The sequence below is a fragment of the Acanthochromis polyacanthus genome, chromosome 4 (assembly GCF_021347895.1).
Source record: "Acanthochromis polyacanthus isolate Apoly-LR-REF ecotype Palm Island chromosome 4, KAUST_Apoly_ChrSc, whole genome shotgun sequence".
NCBI lineage: Eukaryota > Metazoa > Chordata > Actinopteri > Pomacentridae > Acanthochromis > Acanthochromis polyacanthus.
Window position 1 is genome coordinate 45,613,668 of NC_067116.1, and position 7,119 is coordinate 45,620,786.

Here is a 7,119-nt window from a genome sequence, read left to right on the forward strand (position 1 = left end):
AAAGTCCTGATTAAGAAACAAATCTGAGTCAGAAAGATGACAAGTTTAGTTGAACGGCACCAATTCTGTCAAGAGGAGTCAAAGATGAACCAGAAGATTGTGGATTAAATCAAAAGAACCTAAATGAGGTGAAAATGAATTAACGACTTTTAACCACATCTTAAAATTGTAGATTTACAGATTATTTGGTATTATCTTCTCCCTCCCCTTTGAGGTCAACATTTCTCAGTGTTTCAGGCCTAAACCGTTAAACCGTCTGGAGATAATCACGGACGTACATATTTCTTTTTAAAAATGACTTAACTTCACACATTCTTGGCTGCTGGTGATGAGCGATGCCTCGGAAATTTCTGGAGAAAATCACAGGAGCCTGAATTACGTCCTACTTTCCTGTTATTCTAATTCCCAAGGTGGATATGAACACGTTAGAGTGCAGGAATAAAAAGGAGGCACAGCTTTCATTATGATTTCTTTGTAAAGCGCCAGCAGGGTTACATATAATTGTGCTTTAAATATTAGAATTTTAGCTGCATGTAGGTCATTACACATCCACAATAGACCTTTATGTGACTACCGGAGTAATCTGAGCTGTTACATACTGGTTTGTCATCACTAGCTGATTTATTAGTCCTCATATCCTGAGGATATATTGGCACAAGTGATGTTAAAGTTTGCTTTTGTTTGTCATGTGAAGAGAAACGAGACATCTTAAGTGTTAAGTTCAAGAGACAGAAATGCAGTACGTGGGGACATCCTGTCACTGATATTTATCAATCAGCCGTCTGGGTAAGAAGCTGATAAGGTTCACAGGTATGCTCACATGACGCTGCCTCTCATACCAGTCATACTCCAGAAATACTTACTGAGGACAGAAAGGCTGCAGGGGGAGATTTGTGATGCAGAAAAATGAGACCAAGATAGACCCTTTCAGAACTTTTTCCAACTTTCATCTGACCTAAAACAAACTGAAACATGCACACTCTTAAACTAACACTGTGTTGAAGCACCTCTTGATTTTATTAGGAGTCTGTCAGCGTGGTGCATCTTGACTTGGCCAGTCTTCTTTACAAAAATGCTCCAGATCTGTCAGATTGTGAGGACATCTGCTGTGCTCAGCCCTCTTCAGACCACCCCACACATGTTCAGTTGGATTCAGGTCTTCCCAACCTTTAATCTTCCCATCCTTTGGCTGATTTAGATGTATGACGTGGATCGTTGTCATGCTGAAAGATGAAGGTCCTCTCCATCTTCAGCTTTCTAGCAGAAGCCTGGAAGTTTCATCATCAGCATCAACACTGACTGGTATGAGGAACTGTCCATTTCATCTTCAGTGATGGTACGTGTCCACAGAATCCATCAGTTTCTTGTATCCCATCCATTGTCTACGTCAAACGCACTGCATTGCCTACCAGTTGTGTTGTGGTGCGTTTTGAGCTATGTTATGGTGCATCATCCCGGCGCTCATGTGGATGGAGATGATTTGGTGTGGAGTGAAGATCCGACGCTTCGCAAACTTTCATAAAACGTCCAAACTAGCCGTCGTTGAACTAAAACGAGGACAGATTCAGCAGCTTATTTATCGCCTAAAATGCTTTCAGAAATACTTTTTGTTGAACTGCTTTCCACAATTCTACAATTTCATTTATCAGATGCTTTTATCCAAAGCGATGTACATCTGAGAGCAGATCCAACACCAGCAAAGATCCAGTCAGAAGGAAACAACCTGGATAAGAGTCATAAAACAAGTCTGTGTTTTATGACAGGATCATGGCGTTTACAGGCAGTGCAGACGGAACAGGACTTTGTTTTCAAGTGCAAAGGCATTCAAGAAGCACTAGTTTTCAGTCTTTTCTTAAAGACTGAGAGGTTGAACACAGTTTGGTAACTCGTTCCACCACCGGGAACCAGAGGAGAAGCTATGGACCGGTTCTGTTGTGGAGGTTGGATCAGGAGCCTTTTGTTGGCCGAGCGTAGAGAGCTGGAGAGAGTGTAAACCTGGATGAGAGTTCAGGTAGGAGGAGATGTTTTCATGCTAGTTCTGAATGCTAGTTTCAGAGTTTGGAATTTTATGCGGGCAGCGACTGGAATCCAGTGAAGCGATGTGAATGGGGTGACGTGCTGCTGCATAGTTTCATAATAAAAGAGAAAGCTTGCAACTGAGCTGCCATGTTGGCTCTTTTAAAGGTGTGTCTAAAGGTCATGTGACCACCTAGTGGCCCTCTAACGCACCACTAACAAGTGACCGATATTCAGATGCAATGTGTTTCCATGCCAGGAAAAAACACCCCTGTGGACACATACCATCAGGCCCCAGTTCCTGCTGAAGAAAAACAGCCCCAAAGCATGATGCTGCCACCACCATGCTTCACTGTGGCGTTCTTTCGGTGTTGTTTTTGCGGCAAACATACCTTCCATTATTTTGGCCAGAAAGTTTGGTTTCATTAGACCATAACACATTTTACTGCATGCTTTTGGGAGACTTCAGACGTGTTTTCATGCAAATTTAACCAGGTTCGGATGTTTTTGTTCGTGTGAAAAGGGTTCCATCTTACCACCTTCTCACATAGACTCAGGTTTATATCCACTGTATCAGCTGTTTATTGATAATATGTACAAAATTCCCTTTTCACTCACAAATATCTTAAAATTAAGAAGCATGATGTCAAATCTGACTGCAAACAGTGTTGTGAAGTTTCATGACATTCATATAATGAACATCAGCATCCAATTGTGCCACATTTTATTTCAAAAAATGCAAAAAAAAGATGATTTCTCATACAGTGCAGTCTTGGTTCACTGGTGTCTCATATACGACCAGAATCTGTATGCAGCTAGATGGAATAATGTGAGGAATTATTGCCCCGGTTCACATCATCTTTAATCCCTTGAAGTAATAAAGGTGAGAAGTGGAAGGTGTTCTTTCAGGCTCTGGAGGCTGAAGTCCTGCTCACCTCGGCGTTTCTGTCTCAGAGCCCAGAGGGCGAAGCCTGGAGGAAATTAAATGGATATTCACAATAACCTTAGATCTGTTGGTGCTATCAGACTCATGGGAGCTGCTCGCTTTCAGGATTCCTCACAGAAAATGCAAACATGAGAGCAGGTTTCTGGAGGACAAGGTTACATCTGCTCTAATAAATCACCTCTCAGAATAGCTGTGCGAGTTCTCTCGTTGTTGTTTTTGCAGGACTTGTTCACGTCAAAGTAAGCATGATGCCGACAGAACATGTGACAGAGGAGGCAGCTACGGGAGAGAGATGAAAAGATTTTCTGTCTGGAATTTCTCAGATCTGTGTCACGGCTCCTGTGAGCTCCACTACGTGTTGTTCTGTTACAGGAAGTAGTAAATGTGAACTTTATTCACACTCTGGTCTGCTCAGCCTTACAGATAAACCTCACAGTAAAGAAATGTTCCTGGACTGTGACTAACCTGAGGCTGACTGTTGCTCCACAGGTGCTGTGATAAGGTCTTCCAGTGACAGGCGTAAATGTGTTGCCGTGGCGATATCATCTCCTCTCCTCCGGGTGTGTTCTCTTATCGCTGCGTGCTTGTTGTGTTGACCAGCTGTTGACTCATCCACACGCCTGAAAAAAATGACATAAAAGAGTAATAATTAAAAATGTTTTGCTATTTTACTGCAGCTCGCCATTATTTGAAAGAAATGACGCATTCAGGACTGAAAAATGGTAAAATAGTTTTTTTAACTGTTACTTTACGGATTTTTCCTGTTTCATTAAATTACAAACACGATCTAGGAAAATCACAGAAATTTATTTTATTTTTTACTTTACGTGGTCACATCAGAAATCTTTATTTTACAACATTTGACTGTAAAATTACACTATTTCTAACTGTATTTAAATAAACTAGATATTAAATCCATGATTTGCAGCTATTTGTTATTATTTGGAGGAAAATGCATGGATATAAAAGTTTTAAAATGATAAATCATTTTTTAGACTGATATTTTACTGAGTTTCTAAATTACTGATTATATCTCTTAAACCACAAAAAAGTATTAATTTACATGTTTACCATAAAACAAACAAACAAACAAACAAACAAACAAAACAGACCAAACGTGTCCAAATTGTCAACAGAAAACATCTGTAATTTTTTATAAATAATAATTCACCTTTTTGGCTGAAATAATGCTATTTCTGTAGTTTTCAAATTTATTTTAATTAATTCATTTACTTTTCCACTGTATTCAAATCTGCTAAAAATATCATCTTACAATTTATTTTTTTTTGTGTATTTTTTTCTGGCCACTGTCCTGCCAGATCTTCACAGTTTTTTTTCATTTTTAATTTTATTTTTTGTACTACATTTATTTAATGGGTTTGGGACAGACACTCTACAGAGAGAGAAAGACAGGAACTGAACACAATCATGTCTGCAACATTTTAAGGAGCACTAATGCAGAAAAACCTGAAGCTACTGACTGCTGTTTTTAAATTAGGCCACATGGTTTAATGGAGCGCTTTTCTCTGTGAAAACTCCATGTGCTGGATGTCTCTGTATAATTGGTGTAATAAGCAGAACTTTGGTGTCCAAACAAGTCCAACAACCAGTGAGTTCATTTCTTGTTTGAAAGCCAACCACAACAATTAGAGGCACAAACACTGCAGGACTTAGCTCAGAGCTGAATATTTATCCACACTAAACACACAGAATAACTTTGTTCCACCTAAAACCAGGTGTAGAAATGACATGTTCTGCATTAATATCATGCGTTTTTGCATATTTCCAGGAATACTGAAGGTCTGCTGCTTTTTCTTGAGCTCCCAGTGGAATCCTAATGACATTTACTGGACAGTTTTGGCTCAGGAGGTCGATCGTTTTGTCCAATAATTGCAGTTTTGGAGGTTTGATCTCCAGTCCAGGTTACTTTGAAAGCATGTCAGCATCAGTGTGTGAATGAGAAACACTGGAAACACTCTGACAACCACTAAAGGTGGATCTAAATATGTGCAGACGATTCACCATTTACAGCTTTATTGTGTTTTTGTTCAGCTCTGACTTCTCCCTTCTCTCTAAAGACAGCTGTCTTTTCTCTGTGTTTGCAAAATGCAGCAACTGTTGATGTGATGTGCATCTATGGAAGGTTACAGCATGCAAGAAGAATGTGCAAATATAAGAAAGAAATGATTTCATCCCTGAAAAAAGACAGGAAAAGTGCAAAAATGAACCGTGTGATCACTGAAAAAGGCAAGAAAAGTGCAAAAAGTGTGATCATTGAAAAAGGCAGGAAAAGTGCAAAAATGGCTAAAAATCTGCAGCATTATGACAGAGTACTAGCAGAACATGCAGATATTTAGCAGATGTATCGGTAACAACGTTAGTTTAGCATTTAACTAATCTGCCCTAAACACAAAATACACTGTAAAAGACTTTAGTCAAATCAACTTATCTTTTCTAGTTCACTGAATGTAAATATATGAATTTTTGCTCATTTCTAGTTAAATGTCTTTTCCAAAAGCACTTTAGACCACTTTTAAAACAACACTTACTACAGCTAAAGGCATTTTGTTGATGCGTTAAACAGAAACAGCTCAGAGTTCATTCAGCTCATTAAATTCACTTTAAAACTAACAAAATTAGCACACGAGCTGAATTCCTGGGAAGACTTCACTAAAATGCATTGTTAGGGAGACAAAACATGCTAGAAACTTCTATTTTTTAGTAATTTGTGAATTTTTTTTTTACCATAAAGCACTTTTGGTGCAACAGCTGATGCTGTAAACAAGCAGTGTGCAGAACAGTGACTGAAATATTCAACTTTCATCTTGTTTTTTTAATTTTTAAACTTTCAGTGCATTCATGTCCATGTAAAGACAAATTTACTTCTGTAAGAAAAGTTTGTTCTAAAAGCAAGAAAAACAATGCAAAACAGTTCTCATGTCCAGTGTTCACTTTCCACACACATATTGTGGATTTTAAAAATGTCCAAGCATCGTTTCTCTCTCAGCTTAAAGAGTCCCAGTTTGGACCATCACTGTCTTCCACTGTCCTGAGTTTGTTTGTGTGAATATTATGTTCCAGCCCTCATTATGGGGGATTAAAGCTAATAAATGAATAAATAAATGATTAGCTGTATCAGGTTACAGGTCAAATGTGGTTTAATTGTTCCTTCCTTTGTTCATCCTTACCTTTCTTTGTTCAGACTCACCTGCAGGATTAGTGTTTGGGAGGAGGAGGCACTTCCTGGTTTACGGTGACATCAGAGTGACATCACTGGGCCAGAACAAAAGGAGCGCTGTTCTTTCTTTGTTTCCAGTGAACGGTTCTTTCTCATTAAAAGGCGTCATTCAGTGATGACTTCAAATGTTTATCTCTAAGACAGACAGTTGTAAAGTTTGTAGTTTGTACAGTGATGCTGTTTGCAGGTTTGTTTGCATCGAGCTGATTAAAAAAGTTTCCACTCTGTCTGATGGTAGAGCTGAAGGGATGAAGGTGTGAACTGAGCACAATATATAAAGAGAAAGAGGCGACCCTGCTGCAAAAAATGTGACTTGTACGTTATTATTTAGTCACACATTAATGGAGAATCACTGCAAAATAAAGATCTTTGCTTGAAGCTTCTGTTGTTGTTTTTTGTAGTTTGTGAAAACACTGATCACACTTTTCTACTGTAAAGGACTTTGGTGCAACAGCTGAGGCTTTAACCATTTTGATTTAAAGCGATGAGTTAAATGAATGAATATCAGTGACTCGTATATATTGTTTATAATATACACGAGAATAAAACAATATTGTTTATATTGTTTACTGCCTGTAATTTCCCTTCTGTTTCTTTATTTCTTTCACTTCCAACCAGGACTGAGTACTAATTTCGTGCCACCTCATGTCAATATGTGCACTCGCATGACAATCAAGAACCTTGAAACCAATTTCTGCAAAGTCCAGCATACTCTGCGTGCAATCAGAAATATTCCTAACAATCATGATTCTGGTATATGGGCTTTTAGTTTGTACAGAAGAAGTGTCTGCCGTTCTTCCACCTTCCTCGACCTTCATGCTAGAGGACTCCACAAATCCAGGCTGGCACAGTGACCCCAACACCCGGCAGATCAGCCTCCACACCCTGCAGCCTCCAGCCTCCACGCTCTGCAGCCTCC